At 39.5% G+C, this 20,018-nt stretch overlaps 1 protein-coding gene across 3 annotated transcripts in view; it reads left to right on the forward strand.

The window, feature by feature from the left end:
- Nucleotides 1–621: 621 nt before the first annotated feature.
- Nucleotides 622–20,018, forward strand: part of lrfn1 (leucine rich repeat and fibronectin type III domain containing 1) — a 147,492-nt gene continuing 128,095 nt past the window's right edge. For all 3 annotated transcript variants that reach the window (XM_035622178.2, XM_035622185.2, XM_035622179.2), the window contains exons 1-2: nucleotides 622–1,113; nucleotides 1,618–1,685. The gene's annotated coding sequence lies outside the window, so the exon portion shown is untranslated. The remainder of the gene's footprint in view (nucleotides 1,114–1,617; nucleotides 1,686–20,018) is intronic.

Genomic DNA, 20,018 nt, shown 5'->3' on the forward strand with positions numbered 1-20,018 from the left:
TTAAAGAGGCACAGTAGTTTGGGGGGAATTGTTCTATTTTCCCCACTTTCCCAGAGCCAGAAACTGATAAATGCCTCAGGAGCGACCTTTTCATTTATCTGGTGGAGTCTGAAGTTAAACAAGACTAAGCAAGTAAAGCGAGGTGATGTGAGGGATGAGCTCCCCCCCCCCCCAAGCTTTGTCTAAGGGGAGGCCCACAGTCCCAGACTTTGAAAACCTCACTTGTCAGCATAGTTTTCATATACAGCTGCTATCTGCAAGAATTAAAAAAATACATATATAATTATACAAATTAATTGGATATTTATAAGCCACGGCATCAAAAAAATAAATAATGATGGGCTAATTTAACCTGATAATAAAAATGTCATTCTTGAATGAGTCATCATGTCTTGAGAATAAGATGGGCCACTGTTTCGTGTTGTAGTTAAAAATGTTTTTTGTTGTTTGCACAGACTGCATGTTTTTGAACCAGCTCGACGTAGCAGCCGTGTGGAGATGTCCTAAGAACAACCACAACAGGTAAGATGTTTTTAAACGTGCTGCTGGAGTTTGGCTGTTTTGGCTCGCATCTTACCCGTGTGGGGGAAAACCCGACGCTCTCTCCGTGTCTTGAACTCACCGCGGGTTTTCGATGCGGAAGCGCCGCATTGACATTTGTCACGTGAGCGACACAAACTGCGGGGGACTTGTACAAACACAAAATTATATCTTCATAAAAGAACTAGAGGAGCTGATGGGACGAACATCCCCCACACTCGCTCGACTTCTCTTCAGTGTAACGAAGGAGACGACAAAAAAAAAAAAAAAAAGTGGAGAAAATAAAGTTGGCCCTGGTTGAAGTGGTGATCCCTGACGTATGATGGATTGTGAGATTGTCCCGCCACGCTCTGTGGGAGACGACGAGAAGACGACACTTCACATGTGAGGGAGAACATTACACATTGCACAGACTCACGAGGCCGCACGACACCATGGACAGTTGACATGAGGAGAACCTGAAGTAGTATAGATATATCTATAGTAGATGTACTGAAGGTTGAGAAGAACAGAACCCCCCTCAGATGCTCCTGACCCCCCTCGGAAATGTCTGTGAAGGATTCAGAGGATAAAGTGAGTAATTCTTTTGAAATTACATCTTTGAATTGCTGTGCTGCACTGAACATTATAGCTCTGCAGCGTAAAGTGCTTGTATATGGTGGTCTGTGTGTGTGTGTGTGTGTGTGCGTGCGTGTGTTAGTGTGTGTGAGTGTGTGCCTGCGTGTGTGTGTGTGTGTGTGTGTGTGTGTGTGTCATTGGCAGCCACATGGTTTGGTTTGTTGATCAGCATTGTTGCTATGGTTATTGATGGATGGTACCTGACTGATGGAGGTGTGGTCCCATTTTGGGCTGCACCCAGTTTTTTCTGGGTTGTAGGGATTATTGTTGTTGTTGTTTGGAATGAGTTTTAGTTGTTGATGGTGCAGCTGCCAGCCAACACGTGGCTCCAGCTCATAGCATGTGTGTAATTGGCTTTTGTTTACTTGACTGGTGTAAAATAAGACCCATGAAAATGTGTAAAATTAAGCTGCGCCGCCATCCAAAATATGGATAAATTGTACTTCATCTGCACCCCAGGTGATGTCGGCGTGCGACGGGAGCTGTGGGGACATGCAGCCAACACGACTGGCTGGAAGAAAACAAAGGTAAATGTCAGCAGTGTTTTTACATTTAGCTTTGCCCATATCAACTGTCTGCGTCTTCAGTGCCTGTGGTGGCTTTAGGCGGAGTTATTACCTCAAAGTAGGCTTCATTCTGGTTGGCACCTCATCAACATGAGTGACACCGTGTGGGATATGGGCTTGAGGGAGGTGAGGTAGCGAGGATCTTACAATACACTTCTTCCCTCAAAGCAAAATAAAGCAGCACATATTAGCTTTAACCACACGGCATCCTAATAACATGTGGCTTTTATAACAAGTGTGTCGTGTGTTGTTGTTTTTTTTGTTTTTCAAGTGATTGATGTATATTATTGCACATGCCCCTCAGTGCCATGGCGAGTGCTTCACACCTCTGTGGTCCAGTCGGTATATTTCTGTGGCTTACTCAGTCAAACCTGGAATACACACTGTGCAATTAAGATGCATCTATAAAAGTCACTATGTAATATTTTACTCAGTGTGGTAAAAGCTTTGTTCTAAAACCAGCCTGGAAAAACAAAGTCATTCTACTGGTCTACATATATATATATATATATATATATATATTGCTCTTTATTATTTTTCACTTTACTAGAAATTACATCAAACAACTTTGGTGATCTACACCGGTTTATAGTGAGCCAACTACGTGACAACAGAAAAACCAGAGTTAAGACCAAAGATGGTAGCCAAGTACTGACTAAATAAACCAGGGTAATAGAGTGAATGTATAACCCACACAAAATAAATTAACATAACGTAACGATAATTGTTGCGCGTGTGTGTGAGTGTGTGTGAGGAAACTATGGTGAAGACTGCAGCATAATATTCAGGGTGGAACCCAGATAAGGCAAGAAACAAGTTTAAAGTTGAACAAGTTTTTGTTAATTTTAGGATTAAAATTAGATGAAGAACATGGGGCCATATGAGTTCCTGCAGGCTTGGAGAGGTGCTGCATATCATTCACTGTATATATGCCCAGCATGCAAAGCCTTTCTGTGATTTATATATACCGGAGTTTTTGCATTTTATGCAATATTTAATTAGAAGCTGGTGTAGAGTCCACAGGATTCGGTTTAATTTAATCAATGTGATCGTTTCTAGTCAGAGACCTGTCATGCATGTTTTCACTTTTGATGATTCACCGACACCAGCGAATATGGCAATAAAGTCCCAATGAAGTTTAAAGCTGTGTGATTTACAACAGCTTCTGAGGCTGCTGTCGAACTGATTTCCCCCCCCTAATTTTGTGTCGTGAACATCTGGACCGGATAAGGACAGAAATGCAGCTATTAATTTTCCCAGGTTCATCAGTGAAAAACCAATTACACAAAAACAATGTTTGTCTACCTTGCATTAAAATACAAAAGTATGAATATAAAAATCTTAAAGCCCATCATTGATGGCAGGAGACTTGTGACACCCATATATTTTCTAAAGGCCTTCATAAATATTGGGAGTAAATCCAATGTTTAGAGCAGGTTCTGGATTATTTTCTAGAATAAGTAAATGGCCTGTTTGCTTGTTGGCAGAGCAAATTTTTAAGACAGATTTTTTTCTTCCTCTTCTGCTTTGTCTTTTTCTTTGTTAACATGTATGTCAAATCTAAAGCAAGACATTGCCACCGATGCATGCTTGTTTAAATTCTGCGTCTCATCGAGAGGAATCATTGGGAAAAAATATACAAATTCATTCTTGGCCATAGGGCAAAGGCGTAACGGTGAGCTTTTTCAGAGTAACAACAATAATACTGAGCATATGGAGAAGGACACAACATTAAAGTTGTGCTCGTTACTGAATTGTACGTCATGATAAGGAAATGGGGCTATATATTTGTTATTTAATTCTAATTTTCTATATATAGTATATATATTAGTGTATTAGTGCTCAATCTTTTGACAAAACTGGAACATAGCTAATGATTTGTTTGTGGGGGGGAGGCCCGCAATGCAGCATTTTGTGATTTCTTGCCATAAAAAAACCAACAACTTTGAAACTGCACTAGACAATGCCAAGAGAGGTGGAGACAGAAACATACAGAGGCTGTGCAGAGTAGGCGTGGCAAAACAAAGAAGAACAGATTTGATCACATTATAACTTGGCATGCTTGCATGTCTCTGGGACACTGTGAGTCCAATCCAACTCCGATACAGCTGCCAACTTTGTGCGTGTGTGTGCGTGTGTGTTTGTGTGTGTTGGTGTGTTTTGTATTTTGTTTTACTTATTAAGTCAGCAGAAAAGAGAGATGTGCAATGATGTATGTTTTTTTCATGGATTTAAGTGAGTGTGGTGTAGCATGGCTTTTTCACGGCTCTGCTTTTCATCTTCCAATGATGAGAGGAGTTGTCCCACAGCAGCAGCAGAGTTGTGGCTTTGGTAGTTGTGCGACTCAAGCAAATATAGAAATGCACTGGAACACTGGAGCACACGCAACAACAAAGTGTTGCCAGGGTAAGCAAAGAGCGATGAACTGGGCAGGGACATGATTGTTATTTCCAGGGAAATCGATGTTAATTTAACGAGTAGCTGACTTCATAACTTTAAAAGTCACAAAGCATTTAACAAGTGTGTCCCAGCTTGATTCAACACTTATTCGTGACAACACAAGAAGAGCTTGTCTTGCACCATGTCAGTCTGTTTGGTTGTGTTGTCAATTTAACTAAGATGTTCTCAGAACTTGCTTGTGTTCTTTTTCTTAAAGATGGCTTTCAGGGCCATTGTATCAGCCTGTAGTAATAGATATTCTGTGTCTGTTGGACTAAGAGCAGGTTTCCTGACGGGCTTTTATAGTCTTAAAAAGCTCTGCGCGCCGCAGACAGTAATTTTATCAGATGTATTTGTACCCAATTGCAGGGTGCCAGGCGACATAATACATTCGGCATAATGGGAGTGATTTTTTGTATGTGCACACAGTGGACTTGTCATTTCAGCCAGCGCCATCAGATTTATTGCAAACACAGTCACCACTGCTACAGGAGCTTGGAGTCTGATTGTCTCATGAGAAAAACTGCAATTTTAGCAAAAACCTAAATGAACTTAACCAATTTTTAATTTCCTAATACATCCATTAGTTTCCTGTCATTTATCCAGAGTCCAGGTCATGATAATTTGATTAAGCATATCATTAAGAATAATTGTTATATAGTGCTTCGGATTACTAAAAATGTGATATAATGCTAAATAATTCTATATGCCAAAGTATCCTGATAGGTTCTCTATTCCTTTTTGTCTGGCATGGTCATGAAACAATTATTAAATAGCAACTTAACTTGGTGACCCTGTAACCCAGCAGAAAGCCTGTAAGAAGCTGGCTAAGGAAGCGACCTCTATAAAAACGTCTGCATTATCAACTTCTCCCCGGTTGCCTGGTACATCAGACAAAGGGGTTTCTCTGTTCAAAGAGAACTGAACTTCCAAAAGTGGTATCCATTAATCATCAGTGAAATTGTCCCTTGAAACTTCTCACATTTATAGTATCTCAGGCTGCGGAAATCTACTCTTCACGTGCCGTAGATGTTTTTTGATTACAGTTTTGCTGAATGAACTACTTCCACTAAATCCCTCGGCAACCTTCCACTTCAAGTCCTGTCCAGTCAGAGTTGTAGCTCAGGCTGACCTGACCCAGCCGGTGACTGACTGTCCCATATTGTTTAAATGAGGGAACAATGTCGCTTTGGGACTTTAATATGGCCCTTTTCAAATGTACAAGCAAAACAGGGGGCTTGGTTCACTTAATGAACAGATTTTTTTTTTGCATGGTGAATTGCCTTTCTAATAAAAGCAACACAACTGCGTCCAAGGACTTTTCCTTACGGCAATCAGCTGCAGCCAAAAGTAGGACAACGTGCTAAGCAGTATTATTTTGGAGTCAAAGGAGTGAGAACAATAGTTCTACTCCAAAGATATGCTTTCAGCCATAAGCCAGTCTGAGAAATCCTGCACCCGCTGTGAGAATTGGAGATTCGCTGGTTCTACCCAACATAACAAGACCCCAACCTGAGAGATGGAAACTCACACCGCTCACAGTATGTTCCGCATCCTGCCCTTGAACCAAGAAGTAAAGCCAGGACATTCTGTACATCGACATTATCTATGTACAACTGTCAAGGAAATGTGGCAAGCAACCTGTTTTTCTCATGTCTGACAAGGAAGCCAAAAGACCAATGTTGTGGTTTATGTTGGAGGAGTATTAACGGCTGCAAGTCGGGGCAGATTTGATGGTCGGGGCGAGATTCAAGAGCTTAAAATCTTGGACTGAAGGGTAAAAACACAGATTTAAAAAACGTCATTCCTCAAATATTGTCATAAAAACAGATATGCTGTCCTCTTTTCAGTGGAAATGTGGAAATGAATCTGCCTGAAGGTTTGAAGTCGGAGGGTCAGTGAGAGGATGAGCACGATGAATGAGCATAGGACACTGATTCTGGCAAATGCTCAGGGTAAATCATGACCACGCTGTGTTATTGTTTAACAAAATGTCACTGTCTAAAAAAGTAATTTCATGCAAACTGTAATTTAAAACATTCACACATGGAGAGGTTCCCCGTCTCTTTTTTCTCATTATTCGTAAAATGTAACAGGTGAACAAAAATTGGCAAACACAACAACACAAAGTAAATTTATACACCACAAACACTGATGAGAATAGGGCCTGTGTGTGACTTAAGATGCTTTCAGACATGCACATCTCCCAATGTGAGACTAAAGCGGGAAAATCTCTGGAGGATTCTCAGCGAGCGGGTTGGCGTGTTGATGACTGTAAACAATAAACAGTGCTTTTCTCAGCGGAATTATCATCATGCCCTGCCTCCTGCATCATGCTCTACCCAGATATATATAGTGAAGTTGTCAGCACAGACGGTGACAAACTGCTGAGCTGAGTGACGTCTCCGTCAGTCTCTCGGTTTGTTGTCTGTGGTCTTTCAGTGTGTGCCAGAGAAAAGAGAAAAAAGAAAAGGAAACAGAGGTTTTTGTTTATGTTGGCAAATCAAAGCTGAAAACCAGTCGTTGGCGGAATTAAACAAGTCATGTGGAATTATGTTGTGTAATAGAGCCTGACAACTGAGTGCGGTTCTCCGAGAGATTTCCTCCTGTTAAAATTGAGTTTTCTTTCTTCTCCACCGTCGCCAAGTGCTTGCTCATTGTGGGAACTGTCGGGTTTCTCTGTCATATTTACATACCTCACTATGTAAAGTGCCCTGAGATATGTTGTGATTTGGCGCTGTACAAATAAAATTGAATTTAATTGAATTGAGTTTATTGTTTGTTCTCTGTTCGTGAGGTGAGAGTGACAGATAACGTGGCGGACCTTCCTTATCCAGCGCTGAAATGTTTCGGATTTGAATCAAAGCTTTTATACTTTCAGTTTTTCGGCATCTACAAAATGTGATTTTATTTTTGGGCAGTACCTAGAAAACGTGTATAATCGTCAGCTTTTGAACATACGTAAATGTAATTCTATGTTGTTTGGTATTGAGGTTGTTGTGGATTATAATATTGCAAGAGCTGTTTCTTATTTTGTCCATACCATTTAGAGACGTGAGGCATATTTGGAGCACCTCTCAACATTATATATTAATACATTGTATGAATAACAATAGTAGACTTTGTTCTTATTAAATTCAGTGTTAATAAAATTAAAATGTTGACGGTCCAAATTAGTTTTGTTTGCCAACACAGGCTCTTGTTTCTCTTTGAACTCCACAATACAGATAATTAGGAGGGCAGCGGGTTTTCAGATAAAATTTAACATTTAATGGGATAGTGGCAGTGTGACTCAATATGCCGCTGCCTCGGGGCAGCTTTGCAGCTTATCTCTGATGTCTTTTCTAGAGAATTTGCATGTTGTAGTGTCCCAACAACACTCTTATCTAGTGGACTGGATTAGAGGTGATTTTAGGGCATACAACCAAAATCTCATATCCCCATAGAGACCCTTCCATATTGGGTATTGAGGTTGTTGGGGATTATAACATTGCAAGAGCTGTTTCTTATTTTGTCCTTACCATTTAGAGACGTGAGGCAGATAATGATACGCAGCGTTACTTGTTATGCATACCTTTTTCTCAACTGTGTGTTCCTTGACTCTATCCGTACCGTTTGACATGATTCTTGTGTAGGTGATAAAAGAGGTTAGTGGTAATTGCGTAAGGTGTGGTGACTTGACTGCGTCTGCGTCAGACTTTTTCAGTTCCCCCAAACCACGTTCATGCAACAGAAGAAGCCGCTCTTTAGGCAAAGTCTCCCAGTTTTGTCTTTACTGGTCCTCTTCCTGTCACATTCACTCTCCTCCTTGTTTGTCTGTGTTGGCTTCATCCAAATGACGAAGAATGTCACAGTAAAGAGTGGGATTTGTGGCACAACAAAATAAATGATTGAGCATGATATGAAACAAAAGAGTTTTTTTCTATTGCCGCATGATGTAGCCCTCAGTGCTGTATAGATAAAGATGTTTCAGTGGTAATCTGTTTGTTTCAGCTACACAATAGATTTTGTATCTTGCAAGGTGTCTTACTTTTGGCCCAACATAGTCTAGGTTCGACAGCAGAGAACATAAATTAGCCATAAAGGAAAATTAATCTAATAAAAGGAAACACGTCTGTTTGTTAATTTCCTGTTTTATTTTACTGTATTTCACCTTCTTAGATTAAATGACTGTATTGTCGTATTATGAAATTTTCCTATTCACATCACATTCTTCATCACATTTGACCTTATCTAGACATTGTGTATTCGCAGTTACTTGCCAAGCTCTATTTCATCTTAAGAATTCAGCTGCTGTTGGAAGCATCTTATTTTAAGTTGTCACTTGAATCGAGTTCTTTATGATTGACAGAGCGTGCTTCCGTGCATAACATTTGCAAGGTAAAACTTACTACCAGTTTCACAGTCCTTCATACATGTTTAGACTGTTTCAGTTAAGGCTTCAAAAGCTAGAATAAATGTTTGAAAAAACAATAAAAACTAAATGTGTTTAAAAGGAAAAGCAGGTTTCCAATGGTGTACAGAAAACCCACTTCTCTGTCATGTTTTAAATGATTAATTTTCCTGAGTGAGGGGTGTCACAATACAGTCACAAACTGATTACATCTATTGAAAAACTTTGTGATGCATGATCCCAGCACTCAGTTTATCTGAGAAGATTAAATTTCAATGCAGCAGTTTAATTTCTATACTGTATCTTTCAATCTTTTAATTTGCATCTGCCTTAGAAACTTAATTCATTATTCTGATAAAAAGAGAAATATATGTAGCTGCTGTATTAAGCTGCTTTGCTGTTGAAATGCACAGTTTTATTGGTGAAACACATTTAGAATTTCTCATACACAGCCCAAAAAATTGCATCACACCATACCAAGGCAGCGGCAATTGTGTTTAAAATTACGAAAATAGTGGTGGAAATTAAAGTAAGACGTAAACGGTGATTTCTGAATTTGACACCAAACTCTGTTGTGACAAACAGGAGATGTCGTTGGTCAACAGTTTCCAATGATAACCGTATGCAGCTATTATGCAGGACATCATTACGTAGGTTGTTAGCCATGTCATGATGTGCACGAGTGCAGCCCCTGCACATTCACACATTGTCAATTCTAACAGAGCATTACGCCCCGGTGGCTATCTTTGGTTATCATCCAGAAATCGAGATAGTGTTTGATTCATCAGGAACAGTAGGTTAAACCCAGGAGCTGTCGCAGAGCCCAGTACACCCTACAGAAATACTGACAGTCTGGTCACTTTCATTATAATAGACAGCAGAGAAAATTTGGTTTCTGCAGCAGTCACCAGGCAGCTGCAGGAGCACGGCACTCTCACGCTCTCGCCTAGTAATTAGAAACAGAGAGGATGGAGGGAAGATCTTGTATTTAACCTTCACGTCCACTTATTTTTCATTAGAAGTGATTTTCTGCGTCTATTCGGACAAAGTATGCCTTGCTTTTCAATTTCATTTTATTGTCCTCATGAACATTAAAATGTGCTTGTTATCGCCGTTTATTTGTCAATTTCGGCGTTCTGACCGTAATTTCATCTGTAATATTACAGAGTTGGATTTGTGCATTTTGTAAAATACGACATGTTCCACCCATTCTCGTCAAAAAGACAAAACTTTAAAGTTGGAAATAACAAGTTTTATGGTGAGGTGTTTAGTCCTTTTCCTCACCACAACTAATTGTGTATGCCAACTGGGAGGCTTGGCTTGCTGCCCTTCACTACATGCACCGAGGGAATCCCAAATTCCTGTCGTAAAGGCACAGGAAGCTGTGACCTCTTTTGAAAGACCATGAATCATCCTGTTATCTCCATCTCTTCAGCTGAGACTCTAATTCCAAACTATCACTGTCGTGTCAGGGCCTGGTAAATGAAGTGGGAAGGCAGTAGTAATGACATTGCAAAGGCATTCTCATAATTGAATCGGGGAATCAAATTTTCATGGCCTCAGGTGTGTAAACAATATTATGCACCAAACTCCAGAGAAAGTTAATGCAAGGAGGGATCTTAAGTCACACAAAAGGTACAATGATGGAGAGATCTGTTCAGTAATACTCTTTTCAACAGTGTGGTCTCGGGCTGGGGTAATGAAGTGCACATAGACATTAGCATGCTCTATGCGTGTCTAGTCAAATTACCTCTTGGTCTTGCCTCTGTGACCTGAAAACAACCAGCCCTTCAAGTCAGCTGATGAAATGCAGCAAATCCCTGCTCTGGCTGATTCTCTCCTAATTGGTGGTGAAACCTCAAGCTAAGTTCACACTCAGAAACAACATTGTTCGGGTTCCCCTGCAGCACCATGTTTTTTTAGGACAGCGCAACAGCTCACTTACAGTCATTTGAGTTAGCATATCCACACTGCAGTCTCATGCAGTGATTTGACTCTTTCACTTTCTTTAGTTTTTATTCTCTCTAACATGCACATTAGGTCTGTCTGTCTCCCACGTTCCTCTGGATAGAGCTTGATTCAGACCCCTGCATGTCTCCGGAGAAACTACTCGCAAATGTACTGTACTTATTTTAGGCATATCTATTTATCTATATCTATATCTATATCTCCATGCTGGTATGACTCTAGATATTATATTGGCTAAGTCAAGATATTGACTCAGTCCTAAAAAAAGAACACTAATATTACTTGCAACCAAATCTTGTACCAAATTGCTTGATTTAGGCAGAAAAAAGATCTCTTTGGATAACTGACAGTATACATGCCCCAAAGAGGACATTGTAGGACAGAGCGAAAGTAGAAAGCCCTGTGCACCTTGACATTTTAAAAGACTCTACCCTAATTTGAATACAGAGGTTAAAAATGCAAGAACATGATATTTTTCTGACCTTATTGAAAAGAACAGACACAACTCCAGGACTTTGTTTAATCTTATTAACCACAGAACAACCTTCAAATGTCAATATGGAATTTTTTTAACTTTTTTCGTCAGCAAAGTCTCCAGCATCAAAATGAACATTCCCCCTCCGTGCACGGGACACAATCGTTTCTTTTTTATACCACTCCCCAGTTCTTTGACTCAATATCCATGGACACTCTCACTGAGGAGATCAATAAAATGAAGCGCTCATCTTGTGCTCTCGACATCCTGCCAAAGAGATATCTGAAAGATGTGTATGGATCTGTAAGCTCTTATATTCTCTTCATAATTAACATCTCACTATTGAATTTTACAGTCTGTGATTATTTTAAGAATAAAATTGTTCAACCCCTTCTGAAAAAGCTCTTTTGACCCTGACTCCCAGGATCATTTTAGAACAATTTCCAAACTTCCCCTTTTTCTCTAAAGCTTTAATAAATGGTGATGCTGAACAGTTTACCTTTTTTTTAAAGAAGGAAACGGACTCTTTGAGACATATCAGTTGAAATTCAGGGCAAACCACTGTACAGAGACTGCACTCTTAAAAGTGATGAATGATCTGCTGGTTGTCACTGATGCAGGAAAGTCTGCAGTTCTAGTTCTATTAGATCTAATTGCTGCATTCAACACTGTTGATAATTCAATTTGACTGGAATCTCTTTAATACTGGGGTTGGTCCGTAGCCCCGTCTTCTGCTTCGTATTAAAGAATGAATTATACTTATCAAACAGGGAATTAGAAATAAAGGCCTTTCTCTAATACAAGCCTGCCTCCAAAGGCATGTTACCTTAACAAAAGGTTCCAGTCTGCTGTTTGTACCTACTTATCTACCTACTCTGTCTAATTTCGCTGTCCAATTACTCAGGTGAGACCTCATGAACAACATTTGATTGATAAAAGGAGGAATTCACGCTCCCCTTTCTAATCTGTGTGCAGGAAGAGAATGAGTTTCAAAGGTCACCTCCTTGCCTCAGACAGACATAATGGATGTGTCACTTCTGTCGGTTTGTTGTGGCTTGAGATGTGTCACACCAAACATTAGTCCTAAATTGTCAGCATGAAATTATATTCTCGACCGTTAAAGTACAGCAATGTAAAAATTTATATTTGATGGTTTTTGTGTGTAATACTCGCTGTAGCAATCAGGGACGTATCTAAATTGCAATATTTCTACCCAGAGAGAATGATTGGTGGTTGGCCTTTATTTGACTTCACCACAGTGTTATGCAACAGCATCATAACACAAATTCATGGTCAGAAATGTTTCACCAGCAAGCCATTTGCAGGTATAATTGATTGTGTTCATGCAGTACATGCACCCTGGGGAAGGATACTGCATTTCAAAGCCAGTATAACATGTGGCACAGAGCCAATTTGAATTTTTCCACAAAAAATATGTTGAAGCTGGCTCCCTGCCACAACTCAAAGTAAATCTTGCTTATGCCAAATTAAAGTATAATCCCAGCTACTGTATTTGATTTATTCTGCGTAATGATGGCTAAAAATTACTTTCATCAATGAATTAGAAAATTCACTGAGTAATGTACTGTAACATATGTAAAAATATTACATCATGTTTGGTAGCCTCTTTGTTTTTCAATAAAGAAGAGAGGTTAGGTTCCTTTTTCGACTGTTAATGACTGTGACATTTCCAGATGCCTTGTAAAATAGGGCATATTGCCTGTCTTTGAAAGAGATGGGGCACCTGGTGGTCCAGAGCTGGCCAGGTGCAGGAGATGGGGGGAAAAGGGCTAACCTTTAAAAATAAAATAGGATGAGGTCATTCATCCTTGTCTCAGCATTTCCATTGTACTGTTTTGTGCAGAGATGAGATGAAATCACAGGAGTTCTAAGGGGCCTCTCACACAAAATCTGAACTCGGAGCAGAATACTGCGAAAGACTTGCAAAACAGTTTCTTACCTTGCGATGCCCTGTTCCGACAATTGATTTTAGTCCAGTCATCTCTTATATTCTGAAAAGACAATCCTTATCTTAGTTAGCGTATTGAACATGTGAAGTCATGCTAGAAGTGAATATTCATAGTTTTTAAATTCATAGCTGCATTGTGCTCAAATAGGGCACCTGACACTGTTGTAGAACTAGATGACAAATTTGTGACATTTTCATTTTTTCTTCTCCTCCTGGCTTACATTTAATTCCCACGTTTCACTTGGTGACAGCTGGAATATTTATCGCCTCCAGAGGCAGTGAAATCAGAAATGAGATAATTCCATGTGAGAATTGAAATATCACCTGTACAATCATGCCAACATGTACCACAGATACCTCTGATCCTTGCTGTAGTAAATTGTAGTCATTTTCTTCACATTGGTCCCTTGTTGCTCATTAATAATTGATTAGCCATTTTGTTTTGAATCTGACAAGAGTTCAGTAACAAAGGTGAATTGTTGCACGAGGAACCGAATATAGGAAATATATTATACCCTATTTAAGTTATACATTTAAGTATAAAAATGTATAAAAACTTTAAATACTCTTTTAAAGGCATATTATGATTTCCTCTATTGTGTTATATAGTTTATTTTTTTGTGTATTTTAAAGGGCCTTCAAAGTTAAAAATCCCAAAGTCTTTGTTATGGCGGACTCCTCTCCTCAACATAATACACTGCTCCCTAAGTTAATGAAGCGTATCGTCACTAGTCGATGCTTCTGTACCATCGTGGTGTCACATGACATCACAATGCTATGGAAGTGCAAAAGGTACACCTAGCAGCTAGTCTGACACGCCCCCCCAAAAAAGCCAGGTACAGCGAGAAGGAAGGCAGACTCTGTCTACACGGGCTGGAAGCCATTCACCAATCACAACAGAGTGGGCCAGCTGGCCAATCAGAGCAGACTGGGCTTTATAGGAAGCCAGGCCTTAAAGAGACAGGAGCTCAAACCAAGTGTTTCAGTCAGAGGCTGAAAACCGGAGCTAGAGGAATGGACAGTTCCAGTTCCAGAACAAGTTTGTCTTGGTTTGCTTTAGGCATATTTTCAGCCTGCACACCTGGCTCCACACCTGGATCTCACAACATGGATTTTGTTGATGTTAACTTTTCCTGGGACTGCTTCTTTCTTCAAAAAGTCAACGAGATTGATCCCAACAATGTATGGTAACCAAATACTTTTTTGCTAATATTCAGCTTGCAGTCCAGTCCCTTCCATTTGCACGACTGTTTACACAGCACCCCCCCCCCCCCCCCCGCCACAAGCCCTCCTGTCTCATCTCAACACGCGCCACCCCCCCCGCCCCCCCCCCATCGTCTTACCCCGGCATTTACACTTTCATTTGTTTTTCGTCCCTTTCTAATTGGTTATCCAGATCCCAGTTACCATTATCACAGATTTCAGACTGAAGAAATGTGTCCCTATTGGTAGCAACCTGATCCAGATTACCTTTTTTTCATCTAGTGAGCTGGACGTTATGTTTATTACAGAGACCAGGATAAAAACCCCATGGCGTTGCCTAAACTGTGCCCCACAGACTGTGATTTTGTCACTGTGCCCACAGGAGCACTGGTTGAATAGGAGGCCTTCGCTGCTGTTTTTTATTTTATCTCTTTGTCTGCCGCACTTTGGATGTTGGCAAGTTCAATACTTCTGCGGCGTGTATGCCTGAGATTGGATTGACTCATCCTTTTTTTTTTTTTTTTACTGTGGGATGATTTACTGCCCACCTGTCTCAAATAATGGTTTAATGGTACAGATTCTGGACTGCAATGAAACATTTGATAAATTCCAGTCTGGTTTTCACATTAGGCACAATGATGAAATTGCTCTGCTCAGGGTTTTAAATGATATTTTAATTTGAGCCAATTTAGGAAGTGCAGCAGCTTTTCGACATTGTTGTCCAAAATATAATTCTTATTAACTTATTACCTCCAACTTTATATTTACTTTCCTAATGCATTCAAGATGTAAATAAAACCTAAAGAGAAAAACTGTTTTTGCTTCCTAAACTTTCTACTTTGAGATCACAAAACAGCTGCAGGGAGTCAAAGCCCTGGTCTACATCGGTGAGTCAGAGGCATCCGAGCCTCCAGTTTTAGACCTCTTGTCATTCCCATTTAATATTTTCATTAAAGTGATTACACGCAGAACCATTTTTAAATCCTATGTCATTGTTGTAGCAAATTTAACACACTACCCCAAGGAAAATAACTTGGTGATGACCTTTGGTGTGATAAAGATAAATCCCCAACTCCGGAGATGACACCACCATCCTGAAACAGAATTAACCAATTTATCCTGCATTAGTGGTGCTTAAATAGTAAAACATTATCTGCAGGCTGGGCTCTATAGTTCACATTCACTACCTCTTTCACCTTCACATCACAACCTAGTGCGAATGCCCACATACTACATCCTCAGCTGAAAGACCAAACGCTGTGGTCATATTTGGGAACAGTCGAGTCAGCAAGGAAGTTCCTAGGTGCAACGAAACCCTTTAATATGATCCTTTTAATCATCACTTTCATCAGTTTTAGGAGGCAGTAATCACATTACTTTCATTGGCCTCTAACTTCTCCTAAGCCTGTATGATGTCGTGAGTGTGTGATTTTACTTGGCAGAGAACTTTATTTCTGTGACTCACAGTGTTTGTGTGTTACTGCCCTGAATATATATATATATATATATATATATATATATATATATATATATATATATATATATATATATATATACATATATATATATATATATATATATATATATATATATACATATATACACACACAGTATATATACAGTATATAAATAATATTTTAGCCAATGTTATTTGAAAATACTTAACATTTAGTAATTGAGATCTTTTAAGAAAAGGGGATTTTTCTAGTCATAAGATTTTTTTTGTTTGCGGCCGGGCATTATTGCAATCACATTAGTAATTAATGTGGTACTTAATGAGCTGTGACACAGAATCAAAATAATCAAATGTGTAAAATATCTACTAAAACTGAAGTACATCTGTAGGAACCACTTTTCTTCAAATGCTCAAGGCTTTGTATAATTAATGAGGCAGAAATCACTGATTTCAGGTATTTTAGAAAACAAGCACCATGCTGACTAACGGTCCACACGCAGCACTGCTTTGCTTTGATGACAATCACTTCAAAGAAGAAGGTTTCCAGCTTTGGTTCCCAAATGCAATGTTTTGTCCCTTCTGTGTATTTTAGGGCTAAGCTTTTGACAAATAGCTGCAGTATTCTGAAGAGTCTACATTGGGGCCAAAGAACAACAGGGCAATGTCAGACTGGACTCTAATTGATTTGCGAGTGCATTCATGGTAAAGAGGCTTTTTGCTCTTGCATTAACAAAAACTATTCAGTGAGCAGGTTAATTATGCTGCACCATTACCAAATAAATGTCTTTGCACCTTTTGCAAAAACAAATTTTATTAATTCTTCATAAATGCAGGAGGCTAATTACTGTGGATGTCAACACCACATTAATAAACCCCACACATGAACGGATTTTTACTGTATTTTCTGTTATTATCAGTGTTGACATTAGCGAATAAAAATATTAGTATCCTTTAACTATTTACACAGACTAAATCCCATGTGGAAAGCCAGCTGACAGGTTGATTTACAGTAGATAAATGTATACATGCATTAGGAGTCCTCCTTTAAAAAAATAAATAATACGCAACTAAAGGAAGAACGATAGGTCTCAGTAGCAGCATCTGCTGAGCCTGATAAGCCTGGTCTAGGTGGTGTTAGTAAATCAAAACCCTTGATTATCTCCATAAGCCCCGTTGCAGTGGCCAGGTCCGAGATGCGGGTCTTGATAAGCTCTGGCCCACACATCACTAACAGCTTTCAGGAAAGGATAAGCGAGAGGATAAAGAAAGAAAATCAGTTATGATACATGTTCTATGGGTCATCATGCGTTGACAGTGAGACCACAGACCTCCCCCCTTCATTCAGCTGCTTTGTATCCTTTAAAATGTGCCATGCCACCGTGAGTCCCTTGGCCCGGCACCTGCAACATGCCCTCCAGCAGCTGTGCTGATAGGACATCGTAATACAGGATTTCCAGGGAGCTCAAATGTTAGTGTGCTGACAACATGACACAGGGTTGTGTTCGGGTGCTTTGCCTTGGGCTCCGGTATGAATAACTGTTCTTTTGTTTGTGGCTAAGTCAAGAGCATGAAAACGGTGCAGCTACAAAGCTTTGAGGGATGCTGACGTGGACCCATGACTTTGCCACAGCTAGTATTTTTTTCAGTAAGTAAATGGCTTTAAAAAGTTGACCTCCATCAATTGAAGTTAGATTTAGATTCGTTTTCTTAATTACAAGCTCCTTTATAACCTGAACCTTTTTACCTTTATAGGTTATAGGTAAAAAAAAATATTTTTCTTTTCTCACCCGTTTGAATAGCTCTATTGAAATTTTCCCTGCACGTTTTTGTGTTTGTTTTTACTCTTTTCTTGCTCTCTCAGTTTCTTCATGAAAAAACCCCAGCATCTGTAGTGCATACCAAAATACAACGTCCTTGTAAAAATAACAATATTAAACCTAGAATTTAATCTTTGTGTGGACCTTTAATAACAAGAATCCATAATATATTCAAGATGAACCAGAGGGGGGAAAACGTCACAGTGTATGAAAAATACAGCACTGCTACTGAATTCTTATTTGACTGTGGCCTACAGGACACAACTGACATTTGAAAAGGTTGAGCTGTGCATGACACCTCAGAACAAGTTTATGAAAACAACTAAAAGTCAACTACAGACTTTTACTTTGCACTTTAAAAGGGAATAACAGATGAAAACACTTTCCCAGTTTTATCTTCTGTAAAGAAAAAACAGTTTATATGTGGAAAAAAGTCTGAGGCATCAGTGGAAATTGGAAAACAACAGAATAGCGCTGCCCTATATTGCAACTATATGACAATCCCTCCTCTCCTATCTATTTTCTGAGGTGTGGTTTGTATTCGGACATCTGGTAAAGGAGCTGACTATAAAATACCTCACAGATGTTATTGGTACCATCACGGAGGCATTAGTGAATATTGGTCTGCATATCTTTACAGTTATGAATAAATTACAGCAGCACTCACCATAAGCATTATTGTCAGTAATCAGGCTAATGTTGAACATTACATAATTTTTTTTCGTCCTTGTTTTGTTAAACTTCAATACGTATTTAATGAAACCTCTAAGAATGAGTGTTTCCTTAATACAAGTAGAAACAAAAAATAAAATTCACTGATTGCAAAGTCACTTATAAAAGTGAAAAAAATCTCTCTGATATGATTAAACTTTAGTAGTGGACTACTTGGTCTTGCTGCTGCTTTTGGTTGTACCCTCTTTTCAGAGAATGAGGTTTGTCACAGTGAAGGTGTAATGAGCTCTTGTTAAAATGACACAGCAAACCTGCTAGATTCACCTCTCTCACCAGAGTAATAGGCCCAAAATTAACTTCTGTGTGATGTATTACGTGAATGTGACTGCAAATTGAACTAGATGGTATGAACAATGCAACATGTTAGATACAGAACCGATGGGCGTAACTACCGACGATGCAACCTGTGCCATGCATGGCCCAGAGACCTACAGAGGCCCATGACGGGAGGATATATATATATATATATATTCTTTTTTTAATATATATATTTTTTTAATAATTCTCGGTGCGTTGCCTCACAGTCTGGACTCTATTCTTTGACACACACTTAACTCAAAAATAGTGTACTTTAATTCCCATGCCCTGCGCTGCTCTGCCGAGCCCGGCCACTCCGCTGCACGGTCTTTCATAACCAAAGTCAAACTTGCCAATCATGCCGCTACCGCTGAGTCGGCTCCGCCTCTCTGTCCTACAGCTGAGTGATAGAACCACGCTCACCACCACAAATACCGTGTTCAAATCACACAATCATATTCAGAGCTGGAGGAGAGTTATTTTCCTTCTGAAAAGTTATGAAAGAAGGCTTATTGGGAAATAATTTGTTTCTCCAATGACTTTTTCATTTGTGAAAACTTGTGCACGGACTGAAAGAATGAAGTTATTGTGTCACCAGGTGCCATCTGGGAGATCTGTGTTGGAATAAACTCATATTTTGAAGTAAGGGCAACTGAGCTCATCGAGGGAATTCTTTTATTCACCACCACTGTGAGCACTAATAAGAAGTTCAGCTATCTTTCATCAAATATCTGTGCACATTAAGTTTTTCTTCATCACTCCCTGAAAGTTGACAGTAGTCGTCCAATTTTCTTAAACTGCAGGGGGATTAATAAAACAAAAACAACAATAATGAATAGACTGTCAGTGATAATGCAAAACATTATGTGCTCAACCCATTGTGGATAGATGCTCATGAATAAAATGTGGAGACAGAGAAATTGATTCGAGAATGTTTCTCTTTTCCCCTTTACCGATTTGTAATACATTAGGTGTTGACCTCCACTGATATTTAAGACTAAGTAACCTTGCTTGTGGTTGTGCTGTGAATAAATGTTTGTCTCTTTAAAGTGATGCAATCGTTCACACAGCTCGGCAACACCTGGAAGGGATAACCATCGCTCGCAGTCTGTATTTTCAATTTCTGGAGAGGAAAATAATATTTCACACCATTTTCCTGTTAATACAATTAGGTCTGATCAGCACAGAGCTAATTTAGCCATGGGTGATAAACATGTAAATACATGCTTTTAAACCTCTGGTTTTCAGTGCACCTTTGCTCTGCAGGACTGGATTTTGACCCTGTTGATTCAGTGGGTGAATCAAGAAGGGGCGGCAAGGAGCCCTGTTCCAGATCTGATGAAACCAGAGATGGGAGTGTAGGCAGTGGTAGCACGAGGTTCTTTGATCTCCATCTACTTGAATGAACACTGGCATAAATTGCCGCATCCACTATCAGCAGTGAGAATCAAATGAGATCTACAAAGGACGGGCCTAGTTGAGCTGATGCGCTCTAAGTATTGGCAGGGTCCAGTGAGATATAATTTACATCTTTGTAGTTGGAAG

This window comes from Scophthalmus maximus, chromosome 11 (assembly GCF_022379125.1).
Source record: "Scophthalmus maximus strain ysfricsl-2021 chromosome 11, ASM2237912v1, whole genome shotgun sequence".
Taxonomy (NCBI): Eukaryota; Metazoa; Chordata; class Actinopteri; order Pleuronectiformes; family Scophthalmidae; genus Scophthalmus; species Scophthalmus maximus.